The sequence below is a fragment of the Nyctereutes procyonoides genome, unplaced genomic scaffold (assembly GCF_905146905.1).
Source record: "Nyctereutes procyonoides isolate TBG_1078 unplaced genomic scaffold, NYPRO_anot_genome, whole genome shotgun sequence".
Taxonomy (NCBI): domain Eukaryota; kingdom Metazoa; phylum Chordata; class Mammalia; order Carnivora; family Canidae; genus Nyctereutes; species Nyctereutes procyonoides.
Window position 1 is genome coordinate 52,386,305 of NW_026575046.1, and position 15,349 is coordinate 52,401,653.

Below are 15,349 nucleotides of genomic sequence, written 5' to 3' on the forward strand. Positions count from 1 at the left end.
AGCTACATTGGACTCTGTATTAGTTAGGGTTGGCCAACTGCTCTAACAAACAATCCCAACATGTTAGGGGTTTAATAACATAATACTTTAGTTCTTGTTCATGTCACAGTCCCATGACTGTCAAAGGGAATTTACTTCATACAGTCATTCAGGAATCCAGTCCTCTCCTATCTTGTGACTGTCCTTTCATCTATGTTCTCCATTGATCTAGGGGATGGGGAAGAAGATAGAGTGAGGGTTGCATGGGATGTTTTTATGAGCAATTCCCAGAAATGACTATATGTCATTTTCACTCATGTTCGTTGGTGAGATGTTAGCCACATGGCTCCCCATCACTGTAACCCATCCCTCCCACTCCATCCCCTTTCCCCAGGCCACCACTGATCTGCTTTCTGTCTCTATGAATATTTTGCATTTCATACAATATGAGCTATTTTGCCTGAGTTCTTTCTTTCCCTCAGCATAATTGTGATGCATCTATGTTATAGTGTGTATCCATAGCCCATTCTTTCTTACTGCTGGCTAATAGTCCATTGTGTGGAAGTACCATAGTTTGCTTATCCATTCAACATTGATGAGTAGTCATGACAGATATTTCTTATATGTTAAATTAGCTTATTATGCTACTCTGAAAACTGGAAGAAAAAAATTTTAAATCAAGTATATAATATACTGAAATCATATCTTTTGCAACTGATATATATATATATATATATATATATATATATATATATATTTTTTTTTTTTTTTTAGGTGCTAACTTAAAAATGTATGAAGTCAGGGCCAGCTTCATGGATGCACCTGTGCAGCCACTTGGGGCACCACATTCAGAAGGGCTCTGAGCTTGGCTTAATGCCTGGCCTTTGTCTTCTTTAAATTCTTTCTTTAAATTTTATTAAGATTTTTACTTTAATTCAGTATAGATAACATACAGTGTTAGAGTAGTTTTGGTGTACAAAATAGTGATTCAATAATTCTGTATGTTACTCAGTGCTCATTATAATAGGGGTACTCCTTAATTCCCTTGGTATTCTTTTTTTTTCTAAATTTTATTTATTTATTTGACAGAGAGAGAGAAAGAGAGAGAGAGAGAGATAAAACAAGCAGGGGGAGAGGCGGGCAGAGGGAGAAGCAAAAGCAGACTCCCTGCTGAGCAGGGAGCCCAAAGTGGGGCTCCTTCCCAGGACTCTGGGATCATGACCTGAGCTGAAGGCAAACACTTAACCGACCACCCAGGTGCCCCTCCCCTTGACATTCTTAATAGGGTTTGAGCAAGAGGCCCACACTTTCATTTTGCACTGGGTGCTACAATTTATTTAGCTGGTCCTGTGCAAGAGGGTGTGGAGTTTTTTTTTAAATGAGTTTATTAAAAAAAAAAAAAAGTGGGATCCCTGGGTGGCGCAGCAGTTTGGCGCCTGCCTTTGGCCCAGGGCGCAATCCTGGAGACCCGGGATCGAATCCCACATCAGGCTCCCGGTGCATGGAGCCTGCTTCTCCCTCTGCCTGTGTCTCTGCCTCTCTCTCTCTCTCTGTAACTATCATAAACAAATAAAAAAAATGAGTTTATTTTATTTTTTTTTAATCTTTATTTTTTTAATATTTTATTTATTTATTCATGGAGACACACAGATAGAAAGAGAGGCAGAGACACAGGCAGAGGGAGAAGCAGGCTCCATGCAGGGAGCTCAACCTGGGACTCCATCCTGGGCCTCCAGGATCACACCCCAGGCTGCAGGCGGCGCTAAACCGCTGCGCCACAGGGGCTGCCCAAGTTTTTCAAACTACTTCTATGGGGCATACAGTAAAAGGTGTGAAGGCCACTGACCTCATCACCTAGGTCTGTAAGGGCTCAGGTGTGGAACACAAAATTCAGTTTGCCAGTTCTACCCTGTGACTTACTTCCCCTCCTACCCATTGTGGTAGGAGCAGAACTAACTAGTTTGAGTGGAGAGGAGGGCAGGGGAAATTGTAAGGGCAGTGCAAACTAGATTGCTATCTTGGCATTGTTTATCATCCACACGGGTGTTGTTGGGCACCGGTGGGCCTTCCACAGATATGGGCTTCAGCTTGCCCCAATGCAGTTACTGAGTCCCACCCAGCTCACCACCCTCATCTTGGCTGGCTGTCCAGAGAAGTGGTTCCACTGGAGGAAAGGAGATCAGGGCCCCTCTTCCCCTTGAGTTCTGGAGTTGTGCCTCAGTGTAACTAAGGACTTTCTTGGCACTTTTTGAGGGAGAGTGTTCTTCCTCTCCCTCAATCCTCCTCACTCTAAACTTGAGAATGGGTTTGTACCTTTGGGCAGGAGGGCCTGGGACTGATTCTCCCCACTTTCCCTGAGAGAGAGAGGAGAAGGAATAAAGTTGGAGAGGATGAGAGAGAGGGTCCAGTGTGAAAGGTCTTGAATCCCAGGTTGAGATTTGGACCTTCATGAAGGTGGTGGATCCTTGGCACAGAGGAAGAATGAAACAGAAGGTCCATGTGAGGCACTCTGGGAGCAGAAGTACATTGCCGTGATCCTTCCCAAGCTGTCATGGGCCTCACTGTTACAGTGACTATAGTAGAATCTGTATGGTGCAATTCTAACACACTTTTTTCTAGGTGGTAAATAGAAAATGGCTAGTGAAGTAGGTCACTTTATTAGAGCAGCTGGTTATTGTTCCTAATCCTAAGTGGGCAAGAACAATTGAACCTATGCTACAGGGCCCTGAGAGAAGACCATGGGGGAAGGAGGGAAAAATTTGCAGATGGTGTTGAAGAACCTGAATTAGCCTGGAGTGTTTGGGAAACAAATCTGTCAAAGGAAGGACAGGCTTCCTCCTCCTCACCACCCTATCATCCATCTGACTTCCAAGTCTTGTTGATTCTGCCTATAAAATATCTATTCCAGCAAGGAGAAATCTCTGTTCATAAATTCACCTGTGCAAGAAATATAATTAAACTTTTTTAATAACTTAATTTCTATTTTGAACTCCCATTCTGCTGGAGTGACAGAAACTTCATCTTGGCTAATTGAGGGTTTTACCCCTTCCCTGAGGCTTGTGTTTAAGGCTCTGGAGCTTCATCTAGTATTTGGGTGGGAGTTTGTGTGTGTGTGTGTGCGCATGTGTGTGTATGTATTGGGGGGATCTAGTTCTTTTTTTTATTTAAGATTTTATTTGTTTATTCATGAGAGACACACAGAGAGAGAAGAAGAGACACAGGCAGAGGGAGAAGCAGGCTCCTGGAGGGGAGTCCAATGTGGGACCTGATCCCAGACCCTGGGATCATGCCCCGAGCCAAAGGCAGATGCTCAACCACTGAGCCACTCAAGCGTCCCTGGGGGATCTAGTTCTCAATGTCATCTGCCTACACAGATACTCGTGGAGATGTCTTTGGTCCCATTGGTTGCTGCTGAGACCTGGCTGTTCTCACACGTCTGGTAGAGACCCCAGCTTTCTTCCTGCTGCATGCCACTCTTGCCTGTGGGAATCTTGCTGTGGTTAGCTAAGGTCCTTTTTTTGGCTAGACATGCCTCAGAGCCATCTCCGTGATAGGCATTGCTGCTTCCCAGGGCAACAGTCCTCTCTGCTCCTGGGTTTTCTGCCCTGTACTCCAGCCTCTGTGACCTCTCATCACTTCCGTCCATCCTCCTCTTCTGCACTCCCTTTTCTCCAGACCTCAGAAGCCCTCATTTTGAGGTCTCTGGAGGACCCCCAGTAGTCGGCACTGTGTCACTAGTCTTACTAAGGTTCTAAACATACTGGAAAATGAAGCAAAGGAGAGGCAAAGTGAAGGCCAGTACATTGCCTTACTGCTGACAAAGGCCAGGGTGGAGCATTTGCTCAGTGTGGGCAACTGAACCCCTGAGTTTGTTAGACATTCCCTGCCCCCAGTCATGGCAGTGCTCAGCTGGGTGGGTCTTCCTCCGGAGCCCCTGGAGGGGCAGTGGATGTGGCAGATCCTAAGAAGAAGAGAACTGAGCAGATGCACTGTATTCTTCCCAAATACATATATCAGATGAGTTTTTCTCTCTCTTAGGCAAAGAAGTATCCTCTGGCAGAGCCTCCCTATCTCCTTTTGCTTATGAAGTTTCTTGAAACTTTTTGGCTATGTCTGAGTTTTATCTCCTTGTCCCTAAGGCCTTTTTGAAACCATATATAGCAATACTTAAAATTTTTAAAATAAAACTTAAAAAAACAGACAAATGTAGACAGAATTCTATAATGAATCTCTTGCAGCCATCATCCAGCTTCTACAGTTTATCAACTCATCACCAATCTTGATTCATCTGTCACCCCCCACTTCCACCCCAACTCCTGTATTAATTGAAACAAGCCCAATACATCATACCAGAAAGACTTGTTTTCTGTCCTGTCACATCCCGCTCCCGAGGGGCAGTGAACACATAATGGACTAGATATTTGAACAGGGTGGGTGGATGAATTACCAGAAAACAAAACAAAACAAAACAAAGGGTAACATTATAAAAACATTATCCTGCCATAGCAGTGAGGCTGTTTCCATTTTCCTTACCACTGTTGGAATTCAGGATTCATCATTTGTCTCTGGTGACAACCTCATCATTAGTCTCCTTACTGCTTCTCTCCCTCTGGATTACTGGTGTTTCTTCAAGTGATGACTCATATCAGAATCCCTTGGAAAATGTTAAAATGCAGATCCCTGGGCCTCTCTCCAGCCTTGCTGAATCACACACTTTTTTTTTAAGATGTTATTTATTTATTCATGAGAGACATACACACACACACACACAGAGAGAGAGAGAGAGAGAGAGGCAGAGACACAGGCAGAGGGAGAAGCAGGCTCCATGCAGGGAGCTTGATGTGGGACTCAATCCCGGGACTCCAGGATCACACCCTGAGCCGAAGGCAGGCGCCAAACTGCTGAGCTACCCGGGCTGCCCTGATTCACACACTTTGAATGTGAGTTCCAGGTGTGTTTTATGAGCAGCCTGAATGATTCCAATCCACACCCATGCTGGGAACTGCTGTTCCAATTCAGCCTTCATGCTGTCCTTTTATTTCATTTTTTTTAAAAAAAGATTTTATTTATTTATTTGACAAAAAGAGAGAGAGCACAAGTAAGGGGAGCAGCAAGCAGAGGGAGAGGGAGAAGCAAGCTCCCCACAGAGCAGAGAGCCCAATCTAGGGCTTGATCCCAGGACCCCAGGACCATGACCTGAGCCAAAGGCAGATACTTAACCATCTAAGCCACCCAGGCACCCCGTCCCCTGATTTCAAACACTGAGTCTGACTATATTTCCCTAGCTGAGAACAACCCAAGCCCCCCCCCCCTCAGGGTAAGTTCCAAGTTCCCAGATCTGGTATTTAGGGCCCTTTGTGAGCTGGCCTTTGCCTATAGCACCCTCTTCCCTCATGACTGTTTCCCTTGAACCCTGGGTTTCAACCCTATCTTACAGCCTTGATATGCTCAGCACTGTATTCTCTCCTTTATTCCTCCTGAGTCTGATAAACTTGTACTGATCACTAGAGGGCCAGTCCAAGGGTTTCTTCTTCTTTGAATCCATCTGACTCACTCCTCTGTACATTGTAGCAGAAAGATGTGGCATTCAGACAGACTTAGATTTTGCCACTTACTGGCTATGTGACCTCAGGAAAACCCTCCATTTTTCTGGGTTTCAGTCTAATCATGTAGAGAATGGGGATAAAAATAGTGTCCCATGGGGCTGTGATATATGATCACAGTCCTTAGCACTGGAGGGAGGCAAAACTTCACCTCCATCCTCTTAGGGTCTCCAGCTGGGCCAGAGAACTAAATGGACACAGGACAAATTAAAAGGAGAAAAACATGTAGATTTTTACATGTGCATGGGAGCCCCCACAAGCCACCCAGGCATCCCGAGAAAAGTGTTTATATACTAGGTTGAACAAAGAGAGTCAATTGTGGAAAAATAGCTAAAATACATGAGGACACTAAAGATAAGAATTATTTTAACAAAATCTACTTGTTCGTATTTCTCTGGGCCTTGACTCCTTTCTGGTGATAATATTTCTCTCCTCCTGATATATATAGAGAGACCATCTTTCACATGGGAGTTTTCTCTTCTGCTTTCAGGAAGTAAAAGGGAGGTCAAAGTTCCTTTTTTGTACCTGCTATTTTTCAGGGGACTTGAGCTCAATAATCCTTATGCCAGAGAGGCATGTATTGGGGGTGGTATATTCTGCTGCCCTTCAGCACAGAGCCTGACACATACCGTAGGGTATTTGTAAGTAAAGGTGTCCTAACAAGGCCTTGGCCAAGAGAGAGTTAAAGGTTAAGGCATCTTGAAGTACTGTGGAAACTGGGAAGCCCAGGTGGCTCAGCAGTTTAGCCTGGAGACCTGGGATGGAGTCCCACATCGGGCTCCCTGCCTGGAGCCTGCTTCTCCCTCTGCCTGTGTCTCTGCCTCTCTGTGTGTGTCTCTCATGAATAAATAAATAAAATCTTTTTTTTTAAAGAAATACTATGGAAACTAATATAGCCTGCCCTGCAGAAGTCAGCTAATACAGTAATTTATTATGGAAGCAATAATGAGGTCATCACCATTCTGTTGGCCAGTAATAGCTCCACCACAGTGCACTATGACTCAGAGTTTGCCCCTCCAGCCCCCTGCCACCCATTGCCCTAGAGAGAATTTTCTAATAGGTATGATAATGTTGTAACTTAGTGTTTTAGTAATTTTCTTTTCCAAAGTGACTTTTGATTTATGCTCTTCCTGGTTTCCTACTGAAAGAGCCAAATGGAAGTCATAGGAAAAATTCTTCTGCATCACTGGAAATGGGGAAAGGTCTCATCCACACTCTTGAGAATATATAGTAGTGGTAGGGAATCATTCAGATTAGGGCAGAGTGTAGATGGGGAGTCTTCAGGGGGCAGCCCACTCTCACAACTCCCTAGTCCCACTGTTAATTCTTGGTTTACAATGGGGCCAGCCGAGGAAAGAACTAGTAGTCTGCAAGGGATGTGAACTCCAATAGGTTTGGAGTCCACATTCAGGGACTGGAGTCTGTGGGGAGTGGGGATCCTACATTGCTCACATCCACAATGCCCAAGACATTGGCTTCTTGAAGGTGATGTGGCTTCTTGAAGAGTAGTTAATGCAGGGTGACTTCTATGTAGCCACCCACAGAGGTATGTGATGGAAGCTTCTGCTCAGGATGCAGGCAATAAAGGGTGTGTCTGTAGAGAATTTAAAAAACAGTAACACCAGTTAAAAGTTGATCTGTAAGAAGGTGGCTTCTTCAGAGAAGTTAATTGGGCAGAGGGACTGTTTTAGTGATAAACTACACCAAAGCTTAGTGGCTTAAAACAAACATAGATATTATCTCATATCATTTCTCTTTGGTTCAGGAATTTGGAGCAGATCGGCTGGGTGTTCTGGCCCAGGGTCTAGTGTGAGGTGCAGTCAAGATGTCCCTTAGGGCCACATCATCTGAAGGCTTTGATGGGGCTGGAGGATCTCCCAAGATGGTTCACTCATCTGGCTCTTGGCAGGAAGTGGTTCCTCATCATGTGAGCCTCTCCACAGGGCTGCCAGAGTGTCTTCCTCACTTGGTGGCTGGCTTCCCTCAAGTAAGTGATCCAAGTGAGAGCAAGGTAGAAGTGCAACACCTTTATGAGCCTGCCGTGGAAGTCTCATGTTCTCATTTCTGCAGCATCCTATTGGTTACACAGATCAGCACTGTTCAGTGGGAGAAGGGGACTACACAGGACCATGAATACACTAAGGAAGAATCATTAGGGGTCATCTTGGAGGCTGGCTACCACAGGCCTGCTGTCTTGTGCATACTTGGATTACCAAAATGGAGAAGATAAGAGAAGTCCCCCAATCCAAACACAAAGTATTATTGAAATGTAAATTTGTGTTCAGCTTGAGAAGAAGGAAGAGGCATCTTCAGTGCCAGGAGAAAAAGGCACATCATTGTAGCAAGTAAAGCCTTGAAAGCCTGTGAACGACAATGAGTGAATGAACTTTAGGGGCTGGAATTTACATCTGACCTCATGCTGTCATAGGATATATCCAGTCTGTGGGTAGCAACTTAGGACACAGCAACCTTGACCTACAGGGCATCATGCTGATCTACTAAATGGATGACATCATGCTGACAGGAACAGTTCAGATTCCTCCCCATAAAGAAAAAAGTTGCATGTCTTTTAATGTTCCTATTAATTGGCTTGGGGCCCTAGTCATCATCCCAAGAATGTCTTCCTTCCCATAGTAGGTCTACAACTTGGCTGTCCTGGCCAGTCTTGGGTGCAGGATAAGACCCTGGATAACTTGTTTGCAGTATAAGACTCTGGAAAGCTTGAGGAATCTCCAGAAGCACCCTGTTTTTTTCTGGCTGCTGTTGCTGCAGAGCTCTAATGTGTGACCAGAGTCCACCAGGGGTGGGAAAATCTGTTCTGGGGTCTGGAGTTCCCTTAGGAAGTGGGGGCTCTGCCACCATCCATCAGACTGATACCACTTCTGTACCATCAGTGGCTCTTGGAAGGAGAGAAAGTGGGAAAGTCCAGGATCTGGCTCACCCTGGGCATCTCCTTGAGGGGAAAGCCAGTTCTTCTCCAATAGAGCCTCCAGAGACTCTGATGTTTGGCTGGAACACATTGGTGGCCTTGAATTTGGGGCACTTCTTTCCCTCCATTCCAAAATCCACTCTCATTTCCTATATTAGAGGTGGGACATCCATTGGGGAGATGAGAGGAAACTAAGTTGGCTACATTCTTCTCTGTAGATCAGTCTTTCCAATTAGTTACAAAGGTGACAACCTCCTTTGAGAAATCTTTTCTTGGAGGGCACCTTGTGGTAGAAATGCACTACACTTCTAGCCTCATCATCCAGGGCTGAGGATTTCTACATCCAAGATAGCTTTTCAGAGACCCTGGGTTGTGGAGAAGGCATTTTCTCATTACCTCATCTGGCAACCACTGCCTATTCTCTGGGCCTCCCTTATATGGGTGATATCCTTAATTCCCATGAGTAAGTCCTCTGGTTCTCCTAGCTCCTCAGATACACTCAGGACATGTCAATCCTCACCTAGACCTCTGCACATCAGCCAGAGTGAAAGCTGAAATCCTCAGTATGGTCTACAAGGCCTTACCTGATCCTCTTCTACTTCTGAGCCCCTCCTCTCCCCCTTGCTGGCATTGTTCCAACCACTTGGCCCCTTACTCTCCATGCTCCCACCTTAGGGCTTCTGCATGTGCTGTTTTTTTCTGCAAGAAATGTGGTGGCTGACCACAGGATGGTTGATGGTAGCTCCCACCCAGAATGTAGTCAATGAAGGGTGTGTCCGCAGATAATTTAAAAACAGTAACACTGGGATGCCTGTGTGGCTCAGCTGTTGAGCATCTGCCTTTGGCTCAGGGCATAATCCCGGAGTTCCGGGATGGAGTCCCATATCAGGCTCTCTGCATGGAGCCTGCTTCTTTCTCTGCCTGTGTCTCTCCTCTCTCTCTATGTCTTTCATGAATGAATAAATAAAACCTTTAAAAAAACCACACACACAGTACCACCAGTTATGTCAGTCTGCCTTTTATCATCGTCATGCTGGCAACTCTAAATGATGTCACATAAAGTACTACCACCCCCAAAAATCTGTAGATCTAAGTTCTAAACAAATGTTGTGGTTATTGATCGTTTTAATGATACATATATGTGTTTCAAATCAGCATGTTTGTATTACTTATCTTCTAATAAATAGAAACACTGTGTTCTACATGGAAGTTAATTGAGAGAACTCCCAGTTACACCATCACAATAGCAGCCATCCTGCCCTGCCTGCTCCCCTCCAAGCTCAAGCCCACAAGCCTTCTTTGCAAGAGGAATACCATAACAGTTTGGAATTGTTGGAGCTACATTCATGAGCAATCTGTATCTTCAGCCCCCCGTGATAGTATATATTTTTGGGTTTATTTTATTTTATTTTTTAAATTTTTTTAAATTTATTTATTTATTTATGATAGTCACACAGAATGAGAGAGAGAGGCAGAGACATAGGCAGAGGGAGAAGTAGGCTCCATGCACCGGGAGCCTGACGTGGGATTCCATCCTGGGTCTCCAGGATCGCGCCCTGGGCCAAAGACAGGCGCTAAACCGCTGCGCCACCCAGGGATCCCTATTTTTGGGTTTAAACAGAAGAGTCCAAATAAACAACGATAGCTTAATGATTTTATTTTTTAAAGATTTTATTTTTTGTTTATTCATGAGAGACACAGAGCGAGGAAGCGAGAGAGAGAGAGAGAGAGAGAGAGAGAGAGAGAGAGAGGGAGAGAGAGAGGCAGAGACACAGGTAGAGGGAGATGCAGGCTCCATGCAGGGAGCCCGACGTGGGACTCTATCCCAAGCCTCCAGGATCACGCTCAGGGCTACAGGCGGCGCTAAACCGCTGCGCCACCAGGAGCTGCCTTAGCTTAATGATTTTAAAGACCAACTGAACTTGAGTTATTTCATTTCTGTCATCCTATATGTGACCACATTTATTTCCGTTTGATAGAATAAAACAGTAAGAGGGAGAAAGAGCAGTGAGGTATAACATTGTTTTTTTTTTAATTTTTTATTTATTTATGATAGTCACAGAGAGAGAGGGAGAGGCGCAGAGACACAGGCAGAGGGAGAAGCAGGCTCCATGCACTGGGAGCCCGACGTGGGATTCGATCCTGGGTCTCCAGGATCGCGCCCTGGGCCAAAGGCAGGCGACAAACCGCTGCGCCACCCAGGGATCCCAACACTGTTTTTTTTTTTTTTTTAAGATTTTATTTATTTATTCATGAGAGGCACAGAAAGAGGCAGAGACATAGGCAGAGGGAAAAGCAGGCTCCCTTGCACAAAGCCTGATGCGGGACTCAAAACCGGGACTCTGGAGTCACACCTGGAGCTGAAGGCAGATGCTGGACCACTGAGCCACTCAAATGTCCCAGAGATATAACACTGTTGTTTGGTTTGTTCAAATTGTAGTTCATAAACGAAATATTTTAGTGCATTTGACTAATATCTTTGAATTTGGTATTTGTGTTTAAATTGTTAATTTCTATTTTAAAACTAAAAAATGAGTCAATAAAACATTACATCAGTGGTATGATATAGTAGTTGCCTCATACTTTTATAGATGTTTTAAATTTATTTATTTAAAAAATCATGGCAAAACGTACATAAGTTTACCATTTTAGCCATTTTAAAGTGTAGTTCAGTGCATTAAGTCCATTCATGTTGTTATTCACCATACCCACCATCCATCTCCAGAACTTTTTCATCTTACAAAACTGAAGCTCTGTACCCATCAAACAGTAACTCCTCTCTCTCCCCTCCCCTCAGCTCCTGCACTCATTGTTCTACCGTTTGTCTCTGTGAGTTTGACTTTCTAGCTAGCCTATAGGAGTGGAATCATATGACAGATGTTTTGGTTTCATTCAAATTCACCTATCGATTAATTTACTAAACAGTAATAACTGAGCAATTATTTACATACCATTGTATTAAGTCAGATTATGAGAAAGAAAAACAGCCCTTGACATCTGGGTGCTGGCCTGGCACTCACAGTTAGGCCGGAGTGCTCTGTTGAATGTGACCAATTTCACAGAACATCAACATTAGACAAGGTCAAGTAAACAAGACCTTACTCACTACTCAGGTTTGGCCACAAAGACATGAGCATTGTCCAGATCTCCAAAAATGGCCAAATGATCTTCTATCCTGGCTCATATGAATGACTGCTGTTTCTTTAACAATCTTGACTTTAGCTTTCTTTCTTTCATCCTGTTTTATAGATAACATATGTTGAGATACCTAGTCCTAGAATTAGACCTGCTTCCAATTCAGAGCAAAGCTCTGAACCCTCCTCCCGAACACCTATCAATGAACCCACATCTCATAATAAATTATTTCCAACTGCTTCTTAATGAGATGCTTCATGGTTCCCCTGTGATGTGTGCTCTTCCTCACAGCAACAAGAAATAAACCCAACTTGTTCAATTGCAGTTGAGCTCCTGGTGGTCTTTGGCTGGAGCACATTGACAGAAATAGGTATTCACCAAGATTCAACGGAAGTCTTCACTACCTTGGACCAGGACCCTTGAATCAGTAATAGTGTGCACATCTGAAATGCCTGTGTCTACCTGCTTGAGGTGTTGCCCTATGTGCTGGAGGCAAGCTCATGCTGCACTGAGCTCTGCTATTTTGTTGAAACCCTTCAGCATTGACTTTCTTTTGTTTTACTAGGAATAAAGCCTCTTAGGATTGTTTTGGTTATCTGATTTGATTTGTATCATTCCTTGATAAAATTGTTTTCTAGCCTTCTAATACTTATTCTATGGTCTGTCTCTCTGGTGTCTTGAGACACCATGAAACATTCTTTTTTTTGATATTTTAACATGAAAATTCTTTTTTTTAATTGATAAAATTGATGTATAATATTGTATTAGTTTTAGATGAACAACAGTAACTTGAAAAATGTATATATTACAAAATGATCACCATGGCAGTAATAGTTAACATTTGTCACAGCACATAGTTGCACATTTTTTTTCTTGTGATGAGAACTTTTAAGATCTACTTTCTTAGGGATGCCTGGGTGGCTCAGCGGTTAGGCATCTGCCTTCAGCCGGGGGTATGATCCTGGAGTCCCGGATCGAGTCCCACGTCCAGCTCCCTGCATGGAGCCTGCTTCTCCCTCTGCCTGTGTCTCTGCCTCTCTCTCTCTGTGTGTGTGTGTCTCTCATGAATAAATAAATAAAATCTTTTTTAAATAAATTAAATCTTAAAAAAAAGATCTACTTTCTTAGCAACTTTCAAGTATGCAATTAACTATATGTATGTATGTATTCAAGTATGTATTATTAACTATAGTCACCATGTTGTACATCATATCCCCTGGACTTATCTTATAACTGGAAGTTTGTGCCTTTTGATCACTTTCACCCATTTTGCCTACTCCCATCCCCTGCCTCTGGCAAACACCAATCTGTTCTCTGTTATCTATGAATTTGGTATTTTTATTTTTTAATATTATTTATTTATTTATATTTTTAAAATATTTTATTTATTTATTCAGATAGAGAAGCAGAGACATAGGCAGAGGGAGAAGCAGGCTCCATGCAGGGAGCCCGATGTGGGACTCAATCCTGGGACTCCAGGATCACGCCCTGAGCTGAAGGCAGATGCCCAACCACTGAGCCAACCAGGCTCCCAAGTTTGGTATTTTTAGATACCACATATAAGTGAGATGATATGATATTTGTCTTTCTCTGTGTGACTTATCTTACTTAGCGTCATGCCTTCTAGGTCCATCCATATTGTTGCAAATAGCAGTATTTCTTCCATTTTGTGGCTGAATAATATTCCACGGTATGCATATACCACATCTTCTTTATTTATTCATCCATTGATGGACACTTAGGTTGTTTCCATGTCTTGGCTGTTGTAGATAATGTTGCAGTGAACATGCGAGTGTGGATATCTCTTTTTGAGATAATTCTTTCTTTCTTTTCTTTTTTTTTTCAGATAATACCCAGTAGTAGAATTCCTGGATCATATGGAACATCCATACTCTTTTCCATAGTGGCTGCCCTAATTTGCATTCTTACCAACAGTGTGCAAGGGTTTTCTTTTCTCTACATCCTCACCAGCACCTATTATTTCTTGAAGATGAAAATTCTTTTTTTTTTCAAGATTTTATTTATTTATTCATGAGAGACACACAAAGAAAGAGAGAGGCAGAGACACAGGCAGAGGGAGAAGAAGGTTCCACGCAGGGAGCTTGATGTGGTACTCGATCCCAGGTCTCCAGGATCAGGCCCTGGACTGAAGGCAGTGCTAAACCGCTGAGCCACCCGGGCTGCCTGAAGGTGAACATTTTTTAGGGAAAGATGGGCATAAACCAGATTAACCTGTTTTCCAGCTGGCCCCATGGGTCTTTGGACATACTTTGTCTTAGGTCATCATTTTAAAACCTTAAAGGATATATTCTTTGTTCCTTATGTTGCAGAGAACTATTTTGTTCAGTTTATTCCACCTGAATTTAGGAAGTTCGTTCTGGCCCTGGTGGGTGATAACTGTTAGGCCTCTGGCCAAGGTCCAGAAAAATAGAGTTACACATGTACCATCCTGTGGGCGACCACGGACTAGCTGGTGTAACTGAACCAAACCAGGCCCGGACTTGCATCCCTCATTCACTCAAAAGGCTCGGGAGCCTAAAGGGTGAATGGTTGGTAGATGTTTGAGAAAGGGCTTGAGCAGTGGTTCTCAGGGCTCGCTTGTACGTGATCGCCCACATAACACAATAGATACAACTTATTCTGGCCTGGTCATAAATGTAAATAAGGGTCTGTGCTGTCCTTGCTGGTCTGTTTACCATATCTAATATTCCTTTGAAGTATGCACATCTGGAGCAAAAAGCTTATCTATTTACCAAGGTCTTCTGGCACCTGTGAGTCTGTCTTGCATGCTGAGAAAGGGGAACTTTGGAGGGTTTCACAAACCTGCTAAAAATAAACACCTTCTTAGCTTTGTTTTGCTCATGCTATAAAATGTTGTAAACCCTTGAATAAAGCTGGCACTGCTTGGACATCATCCACTGTGTCCTGCCTGTCTCCATCTCTTTACTTTTCTTTTATTTTCCTCATCCCCTTATCCTCAGGACCCTGATCGTGTTGCTGCAGCGCGTGCAACACCATCCTTTTGGACCATTCAGTTCCATGGCTTCTTTCTCATTTAAAACTATGCCTACTCCAGGTCAAACACTTACTTCCTGTATGTTTTCTCACTGTAATACCACCAACTTGTACGCTTGGTTCTCTAAGTGGTACAATTTCACCAGTGATTGTTGGATTTGCAGTGGCCACTTTGGGGAGATTTTGACATTGAAAAGATTGTTCATTTAGAAGAAAGTATTTAGAACAAAGATTGTTCATATATCAGGACAAAAAGCAAAGAAACCCTCACGAATCCTCTTGCATATCAAAAAGATAGTTTTATTTAATGTAGGAAGCACAACACTCCTTCATTTCCATACCTCAGAGATTAATAAGGGCTGGCTTTCTAATTGTATGGCTTAAGAAAATAGTCAAGGGTCCAAGTTACTGTCTAAACCAGCTGTAGGGGATCCCTGGGTGGCGCAGCGGTTTGGCGCCTGCCTTTGGCCCAGGGCGCGATCCTGGAGGCCCAGGATCGAATCCCACGTCAGGCTCCCAGTGCATGGAGCCTGCTTCTCCCTCTGCCTGTGTCTCTGCCTCTCTCTCTCTCTCTCTCTGTGACTATCATAAAAAAAAAAAAAGTTTAAACCAGCTGTAATGTAGTTTCTTTGTTTTTCTTTTCTAAAAATATTTTATTTATTATTTATTTATTTATTTATGTATTTAT